The sequence below is a fragment of the Dermacentor silvarum genome, chromosome 6, assembly GCF_013339745.2.
Source record: "Dermacentor silvarum isolate Dsil-2018 chromosome 6, BIME_Dsil_1.4, whole genome shotgun sequence".
Classification (NCBI taxonomy): Eukaryota; Metazoa; Arthropoda; class Arachnida; order Ixodida; family Ixodidae; genus Dermacentor; species Dermacentor silvarum.
The window spans coordinates 74,322,884-74,344,342 of NC_051159.1; the positions used below are offsets into that span (position 1 = coordinate 74,322,884).

At 47.8% G+C, this 21,459-nt stretch overlaps 1 protein-coding gene across 4 annotated transcripts in view; it reads right to left on the minus strand.

The window, feature by feature from the left end:
* LOC119455594 (monocarboxylate transporter 10) overlaps positions 1-21,459 on the minus strand; it is a 112,182-nt gene that overhangs the window by 38,720 nt on the left and 52,003 nt on the right. Inside the window, exon 1 of one of the 4 annotated variants that reach the window (XM_037717005.2) lies at positions 5,370-6,409. The exons of the other annotated variants lie outside the window; for them this stretch is intronic. The gene's annotated coding sequence lies outside the window, so the exon portion shown is untranslated. Of the gene's footprint in view, positions 1-5,369; positions 6,410-21,459 lie in introns of those variants that run through there. 4 annotated transcript variants of the gene reach the window in all.

The window sequence follows — 21,459 nt, forward strand, 5'->3', positions numbered from 1 at the left end:
CTAATTGGACATTATGAGCCCCCACTACGGAATAATGCTGCCTTGAAAGTGAAAGCCACCCCGGGAAAGTAGAATGCGCTGCTAACAGTCGTTGCTGATACTAGACAGAACAGAGGTTGCCAGCTGTGTAACCGGCACACGCTTTTCGACACTGACAAGCTAGATACCAATGTATGCTCGAAGGAACGCCAGAATGTGTGTGCGTGTGTGTGTGTGTGTGTGTGTGTGCGTGTGTGTGTGTGTGTGTGTGTGTGTGTGTGTGTGTGTGTGTGTGTGTGTGTGTGTGTGTGTGTGTGTGTGTGTGTGTGTGTGTGTGTGTGTGTGTGTGTGTGTGTGTGTGTGTGTGTGTGTGTGTGTGCGTGCGCGTGCGCGTGCGCGTGTGTGTGCGCGTGTGTGTGTTCATTCACGCATGAGGGGAGGAGGCGCGTAGCTGCCAGGTCTGTGGCACGCCGCAGAACGTCCAAGCTGCGTACCTGTTCATCGTGCAGAATGTGCAAGCTGCGTACCTATCATCGCTCTGCCTAAGTGACGGCAAGTTTCACAGTCGCTGCCAACGTCGCATACTTTCGAGCGTGAATTATCCACCCTATGCGGCGCTTTGAACCGCGGCTGGGCCCTGCGATCGTGCAGCAAGGCCGGAACACGCGGCTTCAGCGCTGTTGCCAGGGGCGGTCGAACAAGGGGAGCCCGCAGTGCGTTAGCTAAGCGCGTGGCGGGGCCGCGGCCTCGCCGCTCAAAAGAGCAAGAAGAGGAGGAAGCAATCCTCCTCCTCCTCCAGCTGTTCGCAAAAGGGAGGGAAGGCGGCCGGAGCGACGGTCGCTATAGCCTTGAGCGCGGAGGTGCCGATCGGAGCACTTAACGGTCGCGCCGCATGTTAACATAACATCGCTTTGTTCACAACAAGGCGGCAGTAAGGACTATAGTTCCTTACACATGGTTGAAGCTTTGGCGCGCTGTACTGCAACGCAAGGCCGACGAGGCAAACTTGGTAGCGTACACACAAAGCGCGAACGACTGTTTCATTTCGGCACAAACAGTGGTGCTATGTATGCGTACACACGCGCACGAAGAAAATGCATGCAGTGAGAGCTGAAGGCGTACTATATTTGTTACAAATCAAGCCACCAAATTCGGGGCGTGAAATAACGACTATGCCACGATAACACGTAACTGGCGTTGTCTCCCTTGTGTTTTGATGATAATGCGCGTGCGTTTACTATGTATTCGCACCTCCTCGATAGACAAATCAAAGAGAAAACGTGCCTCTGCTTCTCGTTGTGGGCAGTTTAGCGGGACTGGTTTATAGGCAGCTGCTGGTCAGCGTGACCTTATTTCCCGCCCACTTTGCTGCGGTCACACCTGCCATGCTTTTGGCCCATCCTACAAATTGCAGCGTAAGCGGGCCGCCGCTCGAGCACATGGCCACGCGCAAGAGTCGGTAAAAAAAAAAATCATTTCTTTTCCTTTTTGCTGCATGGAGAGGCATGGACTTCGAGATGTGCGTAACTACAACTCCCCGAGGCTACGTGTAAAATGGATACTGATGGCAAGCTGTACAGCAGGACTCCTCAGAAGTGCGGGCCTGGCCAAGGTTTAGCTCGGCAACAGCTATAAGTATCGTTATTCACGGCCAGTCTAAGTAAACAAAGGTTTACTTCGCTAACCGGCAGGCATTCAGATACCACGAGGAAAACTTCGATAGCTGCACGAAGCGCTTTTGCTATATTAAATCGCTAAACATCACAGAGAAGTAATTGTTTATTTCACCCTCGGAATGTTTTCAAGCAGTACTCGGTCTTCGATAGCATGAATAAAGGCAGATATCTTTCTTAAATTGGCTACACACAATAGCACCATCATGGAATCTACGCAATTAGAGACATCAAAAAGAACTAGAGAACGATTAACATGTAATTCTGAGTAAACCAGGAAGCTTAGCATTTAGGCGCTTCTGCTTGTTTAAAATTCACTTCGCCGGTACGGGTCGGGGAGACACATAATTTCAATTCAGCAACAAGTTATTTCACCCCCTTGCCCTCAGCTTTTTTACTAAAACATCGATGATAGATTTATCATCAGAACAGTGTAAGAAGGCGGCACGTAAAGAGGGTCAAAATAAGACATCGCTGACTGTCAACCTGTGTTTTTTTTATTAAAAGGCATTTCTTAATTTCTCTTCAACACACAAAAAAAGTATTCAATTAATAGCCAGCGCTGTCTTGTCTTGCCCTTCTTTATGATCCGTCTTATCGCGCTGTTCCGAGAATGAGCCAACGCCAACTTGCCCAACTTTGAATGCCATTGGCGGTGGCGTTGGGAAACCAACTTTTTGGTCGAATGCTGACCCCCTACACGCCGCTGTCAAACGAATAAGGTGTAGGCGCCATATCTTGCTGCCCGCCCCGCTGGAGCGCATGAAACTGCAAAAGTTTCATGCGGCAATGGCTGTAAGAGGCCAGCATAGCTGCGGGCGCATCGATCAACGTGCTCCCGCAGGGCACTCCAGCGGTCGCGAACTCGGAGGAACCACGCGGAGCTGGCAATGAGCCATGGGGCGCTCTCGCGACCGCCAGTGGCGCGGAAAGAGGGTGGAGGGGGGGGGGGGGGGGCACGCCTTTCACTTTCGGTCGCTTAGCCAACACTATTAGAGACGGCCGCATTCAGTACCACGCAGCCTATATAGCTGGTTAGCGGTTGCTAGGCGGAGTTGCGCTTGTAGCTAAATAGGACGAAGCGGCGTTCCTTGCCCCGCGGTCTTAGCCAATGGTTGGTTTCCCCGAAAGGAGATATTCGTCGCCGTCTGTTAACCGAGTTCGCTTTCCTTTTCGGGTCAGGTATCCGCTCACGATAGTAATGATATTACGACAGATGCAATTCTTATTGGGATTCGATGGTGCGCTCACTGTTCAATGCGCTGACTTTCTGGCCTTTGCCCTACCCCCCCCCCCCTCTTTTTTTTTTTTCTTTACGGTAGACGTACACTTCTGTGCTGCTAACGCAAGCGTTCGTTATAGAAGCTCTCTTTTGCACAGCGTAACTCCAATAGACTTCGTCAGGGTGCCTCTGAAACTAAAACGCGGAGGCTTGGCCGAGTCGTGCCCCTTGAAAAGAACAGTGCGTATACAGTATTCAGTTGCATCCCAACTTACATTTCCGGGAAGACAGTACAAAATTAATATACAGTCAAAGCCGGATATATCGAACCCGCATATAACGAATTATTGAGTATAACGAACAGCTGTAAAATCCCCTTCAAAGTTTTTGTATTTTATATATCCAATTACCTATATATCGAATTTTTTGTGATCCCCTTCAGATTCGATATATCCGGGTTAGACTGTAATCAAAACAGACTCTCTATGATCACCTCTGTAAGGGTCATCACGTCATCACATAAGGGTCATCCTACGTTCGTGTGCCGCTCCGTCACGTGATGCACGGTCTGTCGGCAGACGAAAACAGCAATATGGTCGACGTATTCGCCACTTACAGGTCGAATGGAAGAACGAACGAAGGCGATTACGCAAAAAAAAAAAAGATAGGCGACACGCCGTCTCTTGCTTCCCTCGAGAAGTCGTTGCGAACCGTTCCGCGAACAAGGCGGCTATAGCGCGCCATGCCTACATTCGAAAGGACGCGCTCCTTTCTTTGACGTCATCGAGGCGCGGCGTTCTCGGTCAAGGCTATCTGCCGTAGACACGCGCGCATACAAGGTATTACGCGTCGCTTTATGCTGTTCCTTTTAGTTTTGCGCAAGGAAGGAACTCCCCGCTTCTTTGCACATGTGTTTACAGCGGTCTGCGCGGAGGCGCGCCACCTGGACCGAGGAAAATTGTCGAGCGTGCAAATCGCCGTCACGAGCCTGCGAAGCGCATCGGCTTCTTCGTAATGGAAAACCTCTTCTGCCCACCCTTCACCCGTGCACAAATATGGAAGTTGCGCACGCAGCTTTTTTTCCAACGCGACAGTTGCACGCGCATCCTGCGCGGAGTCGATTTCAGAGTAATTATCATTGTCTATACCGCCGAGACTTTCCTCCAATAACCAATTACCTCTCTCTCTCTCTCTCTCTCTCTATATATATATATATATATATATATATATATATATATATAGTACAAGGAATAATATCGCATCAGAGTTATTTGCTAGCGCGCATAGCGATTTATTCGCCACAAATGAGATGGTATGGTTGCTAAGTTGGAACTGAACTCGACGTAGGTAGTTGGAACGTATTTTGGCGCATGTCGCCGTAGCTGTTGGATGTGCCCTGCTGCGACAGCAGCCTTGAAAGAAGATATATATATATATATATATATATATATATATATATATATATATAGAGAGAGAGAGAGAGAGAGAGATCGAACTCGATAATAACAGACGCTCAGCATACCGAGATAGATCATACAATTAACGCCGACAACACGTGCTTCATTAGAACGACAGAATAGCGCGAAACACACAAGACGAGAAGAACATGTTGCAAGATAGTTATGCTCTTTTAGTTCCGTGTGTTTTACGCTATTTTCACTTTTAACGATGTGTCAAACCAACCAAACTTCAACCCTTTTGATGTGCTTCAAGTTTTGCCAGTACTCAATTTCTTGTTTAGCTGTGAGAGCGTGTAGATGGTCTCATTCTAGCAGATATTAGATATATCACTCGATGTTCTCGAACCGGTACTTTTTGCTATATAAAAATAAGCAGGTACATTTTTTCAACGACCCGTGTGACATATGCCAATATGTAAAGCGCTCGTGAAAAAGATCGCTGTACCTAGCTTTTGTATAATATGCTCATGTGCCTGACCAATGTTATCTGTATGCAGGCCACATTCGCGTATGCACATACGGGCGCCGTATAGATTGGTGGTAATCGTCAATATGCTGAAGACCGCGCGTGTCAAGCTTCTGTAAGAACTGTGGTGTGTACACTGCACATTAGACTGATCGCTGTCGTTCGCTTTAGTATTGCATCTTCATCTCATTTTCTCCTCTTCCTTTACCTGTCTATACCCTCCCCCTTTGCCTCAGTCGTGGAGTAGCAGACACGAGACCAGCTTCTCCGGCCGACTTCTCTACCTTTCCTAACATTCAGCTTTTCTCTCTCTACTTCACGTTGTTTCTTTTTCATTTTTTTTTTTTCTTGCCAGCAGATCAGCGTGTTTACTGGACGGCTGAACGATCGCACGCCTCCAGCAACGCCAGCGCGGCAAACGAGCGAAGAAGCCTTTGACGCTTAGTAACAGCTGCGCCCGTACTGCACGCGATAGTCGTGTACAGGTGGCTGTGGAAAGGAAGCCAGAAAGTTGTAAACACTCCGAGCGAGCACGTTCCGACGCGACGACGCTCGTCGTCTCCACTTACCGTCATCGTCGTAGCCGATGTAGAAGTCAACCGCCGTGGTGACAACAGCGCGAACGAGCGCGCGCTAGGCAGGAAGCTGCGCCGCAGCGCCGAGAAGGCTCCACTTCGGTTTAACGCTTGGCGACGTACTACGTCCGTGCGATGCAAACGAACAGCGAGAACTATGAAACACAGATAGTGCGATTCTCACTCCACGCGTTAAACTGCTGTAGTACGAGGCAACGAACGGGGACTACGCGGGAGAGCTAGCTAATCGACGCCGTCCTGAAGCACAGGGAGCGATATAGCGGCGAGCGAAACGGAATGATCTGGCAAGGAGTTTCGCTATACTTATACACGTGGCTGACAGCTGGACGTTATTCAGTGATGACAGTGTTACGTCAGTTGCGCAGTCCTTCTGGGTGAGCTCTGTCTCTTTGTGAGCGAGAGTCTGCGGTCGCGCTGCACACTTTGTTAGTCCGCAGCACGTCTACCCGTCGATCGGCGTCGAGGCCTTGGAGACAGCTGGAGTCGAGGAACTCTTTGCGCGGGTCAGAATTTCAGCCGATCCTCCCCCGAAGAACGCGAACGTCCTTCAGCGATGTCCGTTCACTGCGTGTGCCGCCACTAATAGCAGACCCGGTTGTTCAGCGCACCACACACCAACACAAATCCAGGACTCTGACACCAGCGTTTTCTTAAAACAAGCCGGTGCAAGCGAAGGCAAGCAGGCACGTGTTAGCTTGGCCTCATGGCGTCGTCTCCAGCTTCGCACCACAGAGCAGGGGTTGAACTTGCAATATCCGTCGTTGTGGTGCCGCACTACAGCTCTTGCGCGAGCGCGCCAAGTGGAGACTTTCCGGCGCCTCTTCGTTGCAATAGAGTTTGCAGCTGATAGGTGGAAGCGTCACCTCGGGAAGAAGCGAAGCGCTGACGACAGTAGCTGCGCGCGATCTTCTCACCGAAACTAGGCCCAGGGCCAACGGCGATACTCCCGAGAACCGAGCGAACACGGCGGGGTATTGGAACAGAAGTGTTTGGGTCAGCCGCTCCACAAGCGTTTAAGAACACTCAGTGCGAGCTCTTCTGCGAGGAACAGCAAGGATAACGGTTGACGAGAAAGAGGAGGAGGACGACGAGGAGGAGGAGGAAGAAGAAGAAGAAGCCGCAGATCGTAAACACCAGCTTCTCTTTTTTTCTCGCGTGTGCAATATGCGCCGACAGAGACACGTGTGGCAGGGAGGGAAAGCGCTGGCGGAAACCTGGAGAGCGCGCGCGGTGGTTCGTCGCCGCCTGTAGACGGGGATAGCCCTCCCAGGAAGCTTTCGCAAAGCTGCAAGCAGCTGCTGGCAGAAATAGTGTGACGTCACTAGCGCGCGTCGTGATTCATCCGCCGCAGCTATGCTGGAGGGTTTCCACGCCGCAGCTGGCGATCGTGGTAACGAAGAGATCACGAGCACGCAACAGCATCGCGCGATATATGAGACCTGTTTTCGCGATTCCGACCGACGATCGCTTGGGCATTAAGTTTTACTTTTTTTCGCTTCACGTTGACTGGCTGCTCGCGGGCGAACGAGCTGGTTAGCTGCGACTAGAAAGAGGAAAGTCAGACGCGCTGCCGTTTGCGACAAGTGTTGTGCTAAATTACCGCGTGAGCCATCCTTTGCGCATGTTCGCGATTTTGTTAAGAGCGAGCTATAGTTTTGTTTTGCTAATAGCATTTTCTTTTTTTTAGGCGTAGACATATACGCAGTAGATCATACTCCACCAGCGAAGTGGTAGAGCACTTGTATGCAGCGCACTTTATTGTTATTCTTCGTCGTAATTATGGAGAAATGCATTGGCGTTCCAGTTACTTTTGTGCTTCAATGCATAAAACGACGTTTTGTTAAGGAAGTAACTGGAACGCCAATGCATTTTTCCGCAAAGTTCGGGAATTAATATCTCGAAACTGGTGTCATCCTGAGAATTCGTTCCACGTGGATCCGCCTTGCGAACTCCACGGGTAGAAATTGCAAATCTCAATAGGGGCAATACGGCCGGTAAACTAGTTAAAAACTTAAATAGTGAATTTTTGTTAATTGGTAGATTATGCATTTAAACTTTTTGTGCAAGTAATGTCCACCTCTTCGAGTAGACCAGCTCATGAACTAGAATTCCTTTAAAATTTTTCCACCTTTAAAATTTTTGGAAAGTGTTCGCTAAGACGCCCGGTATATTTCCTGTTTCATTGCCGCGTTCTTGACGTAAAGGAAACTGGCGCGCGTGCATGTGATCTCAAGCATCCCTGCTACGTAATGTGACAAGTCTTATATTGGCTTGTATTTCTTCATTTCATGTTATGTATTTTAAATGTACCGGCCGCGCTTCTTGGCGGATTCCCAGTTGTGGGCCTGTGCCATAGTATGGAAATTATAATCATCATCAACACGCACCGATCATCTCGCAGAGCTAGTACAGACGTTGGCACGCTACGTACCGCCCGCTCCTTGGCCCATTCCCCCACGTTGTGGGTATGCGTGCCATAGTATGGAAATCCAACGTTTGGAATGGAGCGAGTGCGTATTTTTCGCAGCGCACCGTTTTTTTTTTTTTTTCGTTTTTTTCATTCGCAAGAATCGACCCACTGTTTGTTGCGGTTACCTGCGAAACGGAAGCACAGCCGCATACAAGGGAGCGTGAAATTAACGCTGACCATTATACCGAGGTCGTTCACCATGCACGACCCTCGCGTCACGCTCGAAGCCTACGGTAGGACAGGCGCCAATCGTCAACACCGGCTATCGTGCCGTCTGCAATCAGCGCGTGCTGAAATGGACATTCCACTTAGAGGGTGCTTACACAATACCCCCCAAGACTCAACTTATACCCATACTGCATGGTGTTGTTGTTTTATGTCGTTCACCACATTGCAGGTGAAAAGGCTTCCATCTTCACGTTTACTCCAAACGCTCTTGACAGTGCGAATAGTTTGCTCTCAATTTTAATTTTCTTTTCTTATCGCTGCTTCAAATGAAATGCCAATTTTTGCAGCTCCTTGCTTCAACTCAGGCGCGTGACCAGTTTACTGACAAACGAAACAAGGTGTGCTTAATCCCCGCTTGTATAGGTCCCAGGCTCCGCGCCTACGTTTCGATTAGTTTAATTTTGCCATATTCTTGCGCAAGAGTGTGCTCAAACTTCCGTTGACTAAACTGTGCGTGTTTTTCTTGTTTCGTTTCGTTTGTATACCTGCCTACTTCATAACTTTCGTGCTGTTTCTCCATGCGTTAGTTTCCTTCCGCAATGCATGCACGACTGTGCATAAATGAAATTAAACAAAATGTTCGCTTAACACTAAAAATTCCGCATTACAGCCATGCGAACAGACTCCATTGAAGTGCATGACGGGATTTTATATTAAAGTTCAGAGAAGCGAGAATTTCTGCGCCTTTTATGGTTGCACATCCGCGTGCGATGTGATGATGCTATTCTTTAAATTCCTGCGCGCAGCAAAATATAACCAAATTGGTTGACGTGTTTACGAAGTTAGGATTGAATTAGTTCCAGTGAATAGGAGCACAATGAAGAGCGAGTGTAGATGAATCTCGAAAGACGCCAACGAAGCCGAGACAGCTTTAACCGTGCCACAGCTTCGGTAAACAGGCTTGATGAATCACGCTGCGCGATTTAAAGCGCGTAAAAAAGAATAAAGGAAGAATTGGCGCAGAGTTCTCTAGAGCCGTCTTCAATAGGAGGCAGGCCGAGTATTTTTCCGGTACGGAATAACAATAACGTCACGCGGCATCGCATTGCGAGCGGTTGTGCATCGAGAAGGGACCGAAGATATTTGTGACGCGTGTTCCTTCGGGCTGGAGACAAACTAGGTATCGTATTCAGCATTTTCAGATTTTATTTTTTAGCAAGGAGGAAGGAGGGGGGGATTGGGCGCACATTTTTTTTTTTTTTTTTTGGGGGGGGGGGGGGGGGGGCTTTAACGAAAACAGAATTTTCAGGGCTTTCTTTCTTCCGATGACTATATTATTTTGCAAAAAGAATTGAATTGTGCGTTCTCGTGGTTACATTTTTTACATTCTGACCATATGCAGATCAGTTTGCCTGCTTTGCCGGTAACGTCTTGTCTACGTGACGTGCTAAGACCGCCCACTGCTTGTTTTGCGAGTTCGTAATAATTATGGTCGTAAAGGACGCTCAGAGAAAATACAGTTTCCGAACTCAGCAGACATCAAACTAAAGGACGCTCAGAGAAAATATAGTTTCGGAACTCAGCAGACATAAAATTATCTTATGAACTGAATTGAAGTACCTATAATTGTGCAAGTATGGTGGCGATGACCATTTCCAAGGTGAAGCGAGTGAACTCATAGTATATTTGTACGCGCTTCAGTAGTTATATCAGACGACATTACATTCTGCAACATTAAATCGTTCACATTTTAGTTTCATATATTAATTTCGCTAAAAACAACCTTCAGTGTTGCTTACTTTAGTTCTGATCAAGAAAAGATCAATGAATGTCACAAACGCAATTGTACTTTTTCTTCTGCACGCTTTCGGACCTTTATTGATATGATAACTGTCCCACCTAATATAAATTGTACACGCTAAATACAATGTTCTTCCATGCCGCGAAATTTTAAAGTTGCCTAATTTATAGCAGGAATTGCCCGCACATTTCCTTTTTAACACATGCCATATTGCTCTTTGTCTATTGCGTTTTAGCTGCTAAAACCGAATTTCGGGAAACAAGTTTTGCGTAACTTTTCTTTTTCTTCTCAGTATTCTTCGGTTCTATTCCGAATGCGCTGAACGCTATACACTCAAACAGGGTAACTTTTATTCCTGTAACAGGTCGCGGTTTCGAACCCGAACGTGGCGGCTACAATCCGACGTTAAATAACCCCAGGGGGTCAAAAAATTAATCCGCAGTCACCCACTATACGGCGTGCTTCATAATCAAATCGCAGGTTCCACACGTAAAACCCCGCTATGCGTATATGAACTACTTCGCCAACACGGACCGTGTTGCCTCGCTAGGCAAGAATAACGGAGACTGCTTGACCAGTATCAATAGCACAACGAACGAATCGTTGACTGCGCCACCATCACGATGGATTATCACATTCCTGTAAGCCGCAGAACCTTAAAGCCGTGGGACCTTTTCGAAAATGCACCCAAATCGGCGGGCCCCATCCCTCGCCTTACTCACACGTCGTGCCCAGTACAGACCCGTGCATTCGTCCATCGGCTCGTCAGTCCTTCGTTCGAGGCGCCGCTGTCACCGGGATCACTATACTTTGCCGCGTTGATCCGCGCTTGGCTCGCAAAGCGATCTTCGCACACGCAACGTTCATTGCCGAGACCTTGGCATTGAAAGACAGCGGCAACCGTTCTGTGAGCAGCTCAAGCTGGCCGGCCGACCGGCCCTTGTCCATGCGCCGCAGAGACACTTGAGAGGCGTAGCGAAAACGCCTCCTCCATCGTGCAACAGTCCCGAGCGCGGCGATGTGGATGCCTCCGAGGCTTCGCGCTGAGATAGAGCCCAAGGAAGATTGCGGGGTGAAGCGTCTGGCCACCTCGCTCATATATTCGCACTGGCACTCTCGAACTGCTGATTCGATTTGCTCCGTCACTCGGCGCAGCCCTCGTCTTGGAAGGACTCTTAAAAGAGCTCGCGGGGATGAAGGAACTGCGTGTCAAGCACGCGTCAAGCGTTTTTTCTTTTTCGTTTTCTTTTAATTAGTTACGTGCGTGCAACTTCTCCGTGCATTCGAGATTTCTGTCTTCCTGTCATACGTGACTTTGGCGGACAGAACGGTACAGCGTGGCATTCCTTAAAGCAGCTGAGATTAAAGACACAAGCCGTGTGCGATCACAGTGCTTCTCTTCACCAGTCACCGCGGGGTTCGCAAGGTCATGAGTTCTTTGCTTATTTATATGTCTTTCCTTTCGAGAAGTTCCCTATCGACAGTGTGCTCCTTCTGGTTTTTCGTGCAGAGTAGCGGAGCAGCAAACAACGTTCATATTTTTTATTACTGTCTCTCTATACGAGCCCGAGGGCGCGTGATCAAATATCGGCCGCGGCGGTCGCACTTCGACGAGGACGACATGCAAAAAGGCCCGTGTACGGTGCATTGGGTTGCACGTTAAAGTAGAAAAAAGTGGTAAAAGTGGTAAAAATTAATCCGCAGTCTCCCACTGTTGTAGTTTTGGCACGTAAGACATCAGGATTTTTTTTTTCTCTTTAAACTATCCTGCTCTACAATCCCGAGTCGTATAGTCTATGTGGAAGGATCTTAGCGGATAATCAATGTTTTCGGCCCCTCTACTATAACGAAGCTGTAGAGGACAGACATTTATATCATCACTTCCCCTTATCATGATCACCTCTGCTGTCAAAGAGAGCCCCGCCGTACTGCGGTGTTCAAATATAAATACGGTGCAGCGTTGCTCATATACGGATGATGGGGCGGCCTCAACTCCGTACGCTCCAATGCAATGACTGTAGAGGGTTGCATGTCGCTTGTCATCAATGCTTGTCGTCAATGCATGCAACTCGGCGATCACAAAGCCGGCCGCGCATCTCGCACACGCAATTAGTCATATTGGACACTTATCCCAGGGTAGTGCCAGTCCGCTGATGCGTAATCGCTTGAAGCAGTTAGTTTCAAACTTTCGCAAAATCATTGCAAAACCAATAAGAGACGGGGTGAACGAGCCTGCTCCTCAATCTGCCAGGCGCACCATGTAACGTGCCATTACGGCGCGAGCACGTACCACGCAGTCGTATCGTCATACAGACCCCTGTACGCTTTTTCCCTATATTCGCGCGCTTTTCCTAAGGTTGCACAACTCCTGGCTACGCGCCAGCAAGCGTGGTACCGAAAACGAGAGCATCGAAGCAACATTAGAAAGAAGGCCACTGACTGCCCATGGCAACAACGGACCGACACCGTACATTAAAGCATCGACGCCACACTCAGCTGTCTCGGTCTGCTTTCACACGACGAGACCAGAAAGGCCGCACGTTGCGAGCCGACGCACACATGCACAAAGCTGTGTCATAAGATGAAAACTCCGCAGAGACGATCACACAGAAAAAAGGAGAAAAGGGAAGGCGTAGCGGCGACACGCATGGTAACCATCACACAAGAGAAAAAGGGGAAAGGTCTAAAGACAGCTAAGCATGAAAAAAGTACAAAGGAACTTCAAACTATTCTTTGTAACCTGTTCTTTTTCTTCTTCTTTAATATAGACTTTCTGTTGACCACGCGCTAACCCGCTGCCCCTTCCGCGGTCTTCTCCCCTTATCCGCTCCGGTCTCTCTAACTATACCGTCAACCCCCAACTGCCGGTGCACTCTCGACCGCGCCAAAGAAAGGAAGTCTCTCCGATCTCTTCGATCCCTCTCACGTTGGCGACCGGCGAAGCGGTCCAGCCATACTTTGTGCGTTTTCATCTGTCTATCATTACTGTATCTGCACTTCCTTACGCGTGCTGCTTCCAAGCCGGCGGTGCGAGAGAAAAAAAAAAAGCGTGTCCGTGGGGAGAGGAGACGGGCCGCGTTTATCGTAAACAAGTGCGCGAATACGAACAGCTGGCGCGGACCCCCGGGCCCCAGCCTAGTCTGGTCTTGCTCGTTCTTGCTTTCTTTTATTCGATGCTTCTTTCTTTAGTGTGTGTGGAGCGGCCTTTACGAGCATCGATGCTTTTCCGAACCTGCGGGAGTCGCTGGCGCGCTATTGAGGTTCGCGGGGTCAGGCAGCGAACAATGGAACGTGCAGAGTGATGTCGCTGTCGCCGGTGCACGCTCTGGTCACGTGGACGCGACAGTGTCTGGAGGGAACCACACGTACGGAGCCGCATTTTCAATCGGTCCCATTCGGCGATATCTGTCGTGTGACGCGACGAATGGTGGCGATGCTTCACTCCACGCACCAGTGAACAGCAGTCATTACCGATAGCTCTCCTTCCACATGCAGATTTAACATTTTTTTTCTAGTTTTTGTGACTGTGTGACATAATATCGCTTTCAAAACATGCTTCTCCGGAGCGGTTGCTCAAGACGATGCCAAAGAGCCTGCTGCACAACACATGAACCATTAGTTAAACTCAGCTGCAAAGAGGAGGCAATCGGGCAGCTGTGGAGCTTTCATTCTGCCTTTTATTTTCAGCCGCCTCCATCCGCGTTAGATAAGATGGACTGCGCGTGGCTTTCAATGGCAAAGATGCTTGAACTGTGGTAATGTTTGCCCCTGACGTCGAAAGCTGTTTGGGTGTTTGCGCGCGCAACCCTTCAAGTCGACAGTCGGCCTCTCTCTCTCTCTCTCTCTCTTTCTTTTCCCTCTTTCAATTTACTTGCCACTTTCCTTGTTGTGGGATAGCAAACCGGACATCCGTCTCACTGACTTGCCCCAACTCTCTTCCCTTTACTATCTTTCTTCTTATCAATGTGTCGCAATTGACCACGAAAAACACGGGAGAGCAAAGCCCCGACAAGATTAAAGACACTGATAGAAATACAAATAAAAAAATAAAGAAAACGGTCGCTCAAGTTTAAAGCGCCATTAATTTTGTTCATAGACAGGCTCATCATTCATCTAAACGCGCTTTCTGCTCGAGGAGGCAGATATGGGCAGGCAGAACGCGAATCAAATACTGGAATTCTTTTCATTCTAGAGAGAGAGAATAACAGAACGAAAATCAAGGCAACTTAATGGAGACGTGTGTCATTGTGTTACAACCTTGCTTTGTGATCGTGTTCTCAATGAAGACATCTTGAACAATGCATTGCATGAATGCAAGTAATCTCTACAGCAAGCGGGCGTCCCTCTCGATTCATGGAATCTGCAGTTGAGACCACAGCTTTAGGAAGACATAGCAAACTTGAGCGGGAAATGTCTTACGAGTGGATGGCGATTGTTGGACACTGCAATAGATGTCTCGATAGCATCTATAGGATACTGTTAACGTTGGACGAAAGTGAGAATAATTATGTGCCGGGCCTACTGGCCCAAAGCAACGACGAGACAAAAAAAAAATAATGACTTGACAGGGGACGGAAAGCCTAGAGCAATCAGATTCTGTCCAAGCCCCTTTTATTTACGCTCACAAAACAGTGCATGAGAGGACAGATAGAACGTACCATGGCGGAGCTTGCGCATAAAATCTGGACGCTCTCGCAAAAGAAGAAGACTGAGTTCAATCGCACGCAAAAAAAAAAAAGAAATGAAGTTAATAAACGCAACGACCTTTATCATCTGGCGACTATCACCCAGAAGGTATCTTGGTAACTTAGCCGGCGTAAAAGCAGCCGGATGAGTCGATACGTCAGTTCCGCGAACACTATGAGCGACGCAAGTTTCCGCGAAAGAGGTTGCAGCAGCCTGTAAGCCGTCTCTGGACGACTTATGGTGCGCCGAAGGCCGTGAGGCATTATTTGGCGCAGTTTCTCTAGCTGATAGTTTCCGAGTGCGTGAGAGAGAGAGAGAGAGAGAGAAAGATAGCTCTTTATTGAATCCCGGAGAGGTTTGCTTCGCGGCATGCCTAGGGTGCTACTCCAGATGGACATGATAAAATGACGATGATATGCAGTGTGCACGTCACAGATGCTCAACATAGGCAAAGCAACCCACAACACACAACTTACAAGCTAAAGTATCTCGTTGAGACCAATGTCTCTCGGGAAGGTTAACGGTGCTTTCGTTGCGCCTGACGCACACGCAGCTTTAGTACACGCGCGCCAGGTAAATGTACGTTTGTTTGTTTAGATTGGTCACAAAGTAAAGTTATCCTTGAAGTACACATGCACTTGTCTCAAGGGCTTTAGCACTATGTAGGTCAAGGCATGCCAGTCACTGATAGATATTCACTGCGGTGATTAAGGGCGTTCTTTATAATGTGAATAGCCTGCAAAAGTAGATTAAGCGGGTAAAGTGTTGCCTTACGTTTCACGCCTAGCACACTGGCGATCTTATCAGTTTAATTTTAAACAGGAGGTATTTGCAGAGCCACGCTGTATCCAGATACATCACGCTGCTTTCATTCGAAGTAGTGATGAAGAGAATACAGAGGCTCCCTCTATAGCTAGCGATGAAGTTAGAAGGGCCTTGCAAGACATGGCCCGGAGAAAGATTAATAGTAGTCAATTTATTTAAAGATGGTGGAGATATCATGCTTGAAAATCTTGCAGCCCTTTATACGCAATGCCTCATGACTTCAAGTGTACCAGAGAGCTGGAAGAATGCAAACACTATACTAATCCACAAGAAGGGAGGCGTTAAATAATTGAAGAATTATAGGTCCATTAGCTTGCTTTCAGTATTGTATAAAACATTCACCGAGATAATTTCCAATAGAATTAGGGCAACACTTCAATCAACCAATAGAACAGGCTCGCTTCAGGAAGGTAAATTATACAACGGATCACATCCATGTAATCAATCAGGTAATTCAGAAATCTGAGGAGTCCAATCAACCTCTCTATATGGCCTTCATAGATCATGACAAGGCATTTGATTCAGTAGAGATACCAGCAGTCATAGAGGCATCACGTAATCAAGGAGTACAGGAAGCATACGTGAATATCTTGGGAAATATCTACAGAGATTCCACAGCTACCTTGATTCTACACAAGAAAAGTAGAAAGTTACCTATCAAGAAAGGCGTCAGGCAAAGAGACACAATCTCTCCAATTCAATTCACTGCATGCTTAGAACTATTCAAGCTATTAGACTGGGAAGGGTTAGGACTGAGGATCAACGGCGAATATCTCCGCAACCTTCGGTTTGCAGATGACATTGTCCTGTTCAGCAACACTGGGGACGAATTACGATACACCCGTGGATTCTGACCCATGATTGCGAGTTGAAATTGTGGGATCACGACTCACTGACGCGAATTACAACAAATGATAGAGGGCCTTAACCAAAGAAAGTGTAAGATGCGGTTGAAGATTAATATGCAGAAGAGAAATATAATGTTCAATAGCCTGGAAACGGAACAGGAATTCATGATCGCCAGTCAGCCTCTAGAGTCTGTTAAGGAGTATGTTTATCTAGGTCAATTACTCACAGGAGATCCTGATCATGAGAAGGAAATTTACAGAATAAAATTGGGTTGGAGTGCATAAGGCAGGCATTGCCAAATCCTGACTGGGAGCTTAACACTGTAGCTGAAAAGTATACAATCATTGCATGCTACCGCTGCTAACATATGGTGCAGAAACTTGGAGGTTAACAAAGAAGCTCGGAGTTGTCTGAAGGCGCTCGAGAGCTACCAGTGGTGTTCAGCGTACATTGGAGGTTCGTGCCGTTCGATTCAGGCCAGTCGATAACAAGCACTGAGGTGGTTCGGGAAATAGATTGACGATTTCCTAATTGTCCGCGATCAAGAGCTTGGCCTCGAGTGGTAGCTAGTAAGTTCATGCATGTCAGATAAGATATGCACGTTCCGTGAACAGCGAACGCTGAAATTTTATAAATGAAAATAAGAGAGGTGCTCGGCCCATAAACGCTCTCTTGGAATGCGGCATCAACTAAGCAATGTCACAGCGCAGTCTTTGGACCTGACGTTTATTGCTCATAAGCAGGCACATGTTGACGCTTTCAAGCCTACGCTTGTATTTTAAGCTTATTATCCTACGCCTAAATAAATGTGGTGAATATGCTTGGTTTCTTCACGTTTGGCATACTTCGCAAATGAGCCAGATATAGATTCATGCCTGAAACAAACTGGCGCGCTTTTTGCGTTGGTTTGTGGACAGTACAAATAAACTTACAGTTCAGTCAATACGGCCTCGAACTGCTGATCCGATATCGCCTGGAAATATATGCACATTTCGGCACAGATCCCGTCATAATTTATGGGTGTGATTGCATGAAAAAGTTATCATTCTTGGGACTGAAAACTTAGTTGTACATAAATTCATTGTTTTTTGCATCAGATTTAAACTACATATTACTGTTAATATGTATCAGGCCTGAACTCAATCTCATACAAACTTAGTTGATTCATACCAGTAAGAAAAATAGCGCGAGCGATAGGAAACGTCTAGTTTTTCGCGTAGTCTTATCTTTTTTTATTTATGTACTTACATTTGGATTTATGATGATTTTGACTGAAGTGTACTTTTTTATTATCGCCAGTGACCCTGATGGATTCCTAAAGTGCAATTGTCTGGTCAACATACTGATGTAACCGAACGAGTTTTGCAGCAATCCAAACGGCATGGAAGATATTTTGCGCAATAAACGTAGCCGTCCATGCAGCTAACTGTGTCAAGATGCTTCAAGGTCAGAATTCTGCTACTTATGGAAACTTAATAGCCCAGAAACAATTCGCTCTACTCCGACAGCTCAGCCCGGCGCAACCGTCATAATACACCGTCACTCCATCAGTGGATATAAACTAACTATAAGCTATAAGCTAACAGGCTGTAGCACTAGAAAGAGACAGAGGTGAATTTATTATGATGGAAAAGCTTAGAGGTCGGCCTGAATCAAAGTTCTGACCTGCTACTCAGCATTGGAGAAGTGAAATGGGAGTACAATGAGAACGAGAAAGAACGTAGTGATGAGGACGAAAGGGTGGTGGTTGCACACGAACAGCGAGGACTCTTCAACGTTTCAAATCCAAACTACTGTTACGCAAGGCAGAATTACTAACTCGATGAGGCCGCGGAAGACTAGTTTTCACCGGTAAGGCTAAAATAAATACTTCGTACATCATCATCCACCTCGCAGATTCCCGTATGGTTTGCGTGTTTTATAACACTGCTTCAACGTTCCAGTGCTTCCGACTCATTAATTCGTCATCGTAATACTATCTGCTGACATTCCGGCTTATCTGACATGTTAGATTTGCTTCCAACGTCCCACAGTTCAGGTGAGTTCGATTCCTGGCGTGGAATGAACGCTTTCTTTATTAGAAACGTTACTTTACGAGCAACTAATTTGGTTCCCTTTGTGGTATCATTTTACAGTGTATGAGTTCGAAGGCAGATAGTCCGGATACTCTGTCCGATATACGGTAGGCGCTCCTCTAGAAATGTACCGCGACAGTACATCTGAAGTTCAGAGTTGGAATGAGACGTGTGATAGTGCCGTGGGGACCTCGCCCTCCCCCCCCCCCTGACAACAGGCGTCGGCGGTGGCAGCAGCAGCAGCAGCAGCAGCAGCAGCAGCAGCAGCAGCATTCCCCTGGGCAATAGCGAAGCAATATGTCTCCGCGCACGGATTCGGAGGCACCGTGTACTTTCCACGCACGTCTCGATGCTCCCTTATTTATTTATGTCACCATCACTATATTATAAGTACGCTTTTCTCTCCGGCTCGGCGCGTGTGCGGAACAGCTGTTGTTTTGCGGCTCCGTGCGTGGCAGAGAGAAGATGCGAGGAGAAGTACGGCGCGATGCCTTGAGAGTGCGCCTCCCCCTTCGGAGCGAAGAGGGAGAGACAAAAAGAGAAAGAAAGACACAAATGAGAAAGGAGCGAAAACCCGGAGCCCGAGTCAGCTATGCAGCCATCCGCGTCGCCGCACTGCTGTTACTAAGGCCGTATCACGTGACTGTAATTCCTCCTCCTCATTTTTTTTTCTTGTGACCTCACTTCCGCTTTTTTCCTCCTCCGCCTTCACGACCACGTCCCCAGCGCCGCCTACCTGCCTGTCGAAAGCACAGGCGGCAGCCGCGGCGTACTCCTGTCAGTCTGCATTCGCCGCGCCGCCGGTGGAGGTAGGGCGGGGAGCGTTGTGTGCTGGCTGTTAAGCGGTGAAGCTGTCGCGAAGGCGCGCAGCGGCCGTTAAGGGCAGCGAAAACGCAACAGAAGGCATCGTTGCTTTCTTCTTTCGTCTCAATTTGTCGCATTTCTTTTACATCCTTGAACGCCACGTCTCCTTCATTTCCTCTTTTTTCTTTCAGTTAGCTTTAGAAGCATCGCGGCAGCCATTTGCAGATAGCGAACGCAGGATGAAAATCTCAGCGTTGATCTTACGTTGTCATTATCCAGGTTAACGCTGGATGATGAGAGGAACTGTCGGCGGAACTGTCTGTGAATCAGCCTCCGGCATACCGATCATGGGGCACAGGGAGCCCACATCTACCATTACTGCCTTCATGCCATTCACGTGCATTTACTTAAAGAAACAATGTTGAGTGTCATTTCAGCAATTATTTCACTGTCACGGAAAACAGCGTTAGGTGGCCCGATAACGGCAAAAATGAATTCGAGGAAGCCCTCCTGACAAGCAACGCTCCTAGTATTTAACTTTTTATTCCTTTTTCGTAAGGAGTAGTTCCTTCTGGGAACCAAGTTTTGCGCGGCAAATTTCGGGACGAGTCGCGAAGCTCTTAACGGCGCAGGCAGTTGGGTGCGATGGCGGTATCTGTAGGACTAACGGAAACTGCTAGCTCCCCGCGTTGTTTAATAGCGTTTTACAATTTGTGGTGAAATCTGCGGGGAGATGGATGAATAAGTGCCCACCGCGCGTGAGCTATATTAACTCCAATTCAATGCCCCTGCCTGTGAGTCACCGCCATTTGCGAGCTCTGCATATCGCGCGTGAATGTGACTTGTGCCCCTCATCTGTCTTCGAGATACAGGATACTCCTTGCGGCTCGTAGTCATAGGCAAGTATTGTGCAACTCGGTATGATGGGATTGTTTGCATCAGCGAGTTGAGGTCGCAATATTTTAGGCTGCAGAGTATGAGTACATGTATGCACGGGCATTGGTGAGCTTTAGCGTAACGCAACCTCGCTAACGTACCTGTAGATTTATATCAGAAGACACAGACGCGAGGAGCAGAACAGTGGGGCGACATCTTGCTGCACTGGGCTTAACTATAAGCGCGGGCAACTTATATTGCAATGACTGACTGCATGCTGGTTATCTGCTCTGTAACGTCATAGTCTGCTGTGTAAAGGTGTCGGCAACAAAGTTTCCCTACATTTCCGTTTTCCGAAGGGGAAATACGAGCGACACGAGAAAGCTTCTAGCGATGATTGATCACGGCACTCTTGTTGCCGGCTGCGTCCTCCGGTGTACCGTTATGCATCTCTGTGTGTTAAACCTCTCGATTATGACTCCAACAACAACAACTATTTCTGTATTTCGCCGCGCGTAGAAATAAAGAGCAATACCAGATTACTTTCTGACGTCCACTTTAACTAAAGCAAGGAAATAATGAACCGAAAGAAGACAAACTGTGTCGCGAAGCTCTTGAACAACGACCGCTGCACTTCGCTACGTTGTGGTAACGTCGCTGGCCCCAAACGCGAACACAGGTGGCTCGCCGACGATGCTAAACTATGTATACCAGGCCGGGCTCAGCAGCGAGCGGCGTGAAGCAAAAAAAAAAAAAGAAATAATAATAATAATAAAAAAGAGAGAGAGAGAGAAAACCTCCAGCGCTAATAGCTTCAACATGCACTGAAACCGCGTTGGTACAGCCAGGTCAATCCTTTCTCTCATAACAGGTTAGGCGCGCACTTAAACTGCACACCGCTGCATGCGATGTCCTTGCCAAGAGGGCAGGTAAGGCTGGTTGCACGTAGCGTACAGCGAAGAACAAGCAGTTTACGCACGCACTAACAGCGTCTTCCCTTTGCGAAGCTGAGCTGTTTGCGGTACAGTCGTAGCACAGACGGCGGCTGCGCTTGGCTCGTCGTATTTGCTGTCGCTAGGCGCTCGAATAAAAAGTGTAACCTCGAGCGGTTGCGCGCGCTAACATCACGCCCGTAGTCGTAATTGTTCGCTCGTGCACAACCGGTGGCGGTTAATTGCGCTTTCAGCGTTCCACCCCTTTCCCCACTCTTTCATATACACGCGCAATATATATATATATATATATATATATATATATATATATATAAACCGGCCTCTCCTAATGAGGCTTTCTCATTCAATGTCGCGTCGCCTTAATAACGCGCAACCAGCAACTATAAAAAGAAAGAAAAGAAAAAAAAAAGGGGGGCTCGGGTATCCAACGGAGAGACGTGAGGCGAAAGAACAAGTTATCCCTCTGGAACGACCTATGATCATTACCATTTCCTTTTTCTCACCATACGTTCACTTTGATACACCCCTCATAACGTCTCGCGGCGACCCCGACGCG